Genomic DNA, 1,896 nt, shown 5'->3' with positions numbered 1-1,896 from the left:
TCATAGTTGAAGAGCATTGGGCAGCAGTCATGACCAGCAGCCAAGCCTCCTACTCTTGACCATGGCGGGTGCAGGGGCCACTTTCTCCCCCTTGGTCTTTCCCTTCAGCATCTTGGGTGGATGGACGAGCTTACCTCTCTTTGTAAAAGCCCATTTTCAGATTTATAGTTTGGTCCTCTAACAATCTCCCTTATTATTTTTTGTTTTTCCTCTGTTCTTTTTGACATCTGAGGGACTCATGGGAGCCACTTCCGTTTGGTCTCTGAGCCTGTGGTCCAGTCCTGGTAGCCTTTGAACTCTCTTTCTGGAAGAATGGATGTTTCAGGCTTATCATAAGCTCTGCAGTCCAGGAGTCAGTCAGTTCTCCAAGGAGCCCGAGTTTCCATCCACGAGAAATGCTCCTTGGAGGGCATGGTCTAGTAGGGAGATGGAAGTGGTAAGCCGGGGGAGAAGACGCCTCGATCTGATGGATAGCCTCTCCACTGTGATGTCCTTCATCTCATCCCCCGGAGCCTCCCTTGGCACTGGTGGGTCAGAAGGCTAATAATGATCCCTTTCCTAGACTTGGAATGTGAGGAACATTTATGCCATGTGACCTGGGGCTGGGATGCACAGTGGAAGCCCATAGCCCTAGATTCAAGGCCCGGCTCTGCCACCGTGCATCTGCGTGAGTGTGGGCATGTCCCTTAGCCTCCCCTGAGCCCCAGTGCCCTTATATAGATGGTGGGGTAACAGTACCTACCAGCAGAACACTCATGAAGATGATGTGTGTGGATTCCCGACATGCCTGGCCAAGAGCAGATGCAGATTCTCCTCCTCCATTCCTTAGTTGTCTGACCTCAGACCCCAGGAGGTTAAGGACAGAGTTCTTGGAAGAGGAAGAAGAGAGAAAAGACCAGGAAAGAGAAGGCGAAAGCCATCCACAAAACCAAACCAAAATTACTTTCCTGTTGTTTCTATCTCAGGGAGACCTTCCATCCAGTTCCCAAGGTTGTAAATCTTAATGGAAGGAGATTGCCTCATTTTTCAGTGAATTGGAACTGCCATCCTTTTGGTCAGCAGCCACCATGTAACACCCTCAATAAAGACAGGTTGAATTCACAATCAGGAAGACCATTTGCATCGTCAGAGCTGCCCACCCAGGGAGGTTGGTGGAGAATGGGCACCCCTGTCAACTGGAGTTACTCAAGGAGAGGCTGAAGGTTTGAGTGGTTTTCTTTTTTTTTTTTTAGGATGTCCACATTGGCCAGGAGGTTGACAGAATCACCTACAAATGTTGGGAGAGGACTGTCCTTGCCCGGCTCTCTGACAGGCCAGGAGATGCCACGGTGAGTGGGACGCCACCCCTGGCTCCACGGTGCACCCGGCTCAGAGTCCGAGCTGCGCCTTCTCATCTGCGGGTCTGCACGTTTGAGTGGCCAGGCTTGGAGGGGATGGCTGAGGAGTTTCGACGTGTACCTTTTGGTATTGATCCACTGGAGTGGGAGCTGGCTGGGGAGCGGCAGGAGGACGCCGCAGTGTTATTAGTGCAGAGGACACGCTGCAATCTGTCAGTGTCACCCTGGTCGCAGCTGGCCGAGGAGCCATCCTGCTGTTAACTCCTCCCTGTCCTGCAGGCACTGAGCTCAGACCTTGGAGAGCACCCCTTGCAGGGTCTCCACGGTTCTTACAAGAGGGAGAATGTGATGGTTTACCATTTCACTTGCTTCTGTCCGGCACAAGCCCTCTGTTTCAGTCACACTGTATTTTACTAACACACTAACACACCTTGGTTATCCCTACCTCTGTGCCTTTACTTACCCAATTTTTCTACCAGGTATAGTCATCTAATGCAATCCTCTTTATCTATCCATTTATTCATCTTGCCATCCAAACATATCCATTTTCCCCCATCCA

At 50.9% G+C, this 1,896-nt stretch overlaps 1 pseudogene; it reads right to left on the bottom strand.

Moving 5' to 3' along the window:
- Window positions 1-154, bottom strand: part of LOC102865936 — a 1,511-nt pseudogene extending 1,357 nt beyond the window's left edge.
- Window positions 155-1,896: the final 1,742 nt, after the last annotated feature.

Source organism: Elephantulus edwardii, unplaced genomic scaffold (assembly GCF_000299155.1).
Source record: "Elephantulus edwardii isolate Elephantulus edwardi_28Jun2011 unplaced genomic scaffold, EleEdw1.0 scaffold00086, whole genome shotgun sequence".
Lineage (NCBI taxonomy): Eukaryota > Metazoa > Chordata > Mammalia > Macroscelidea > Macroscelididae > Elephantulus > Elephantulus edwardii.
This window is presented reverse-complemented; position numbering and strand designations above follow the sequence as displayed.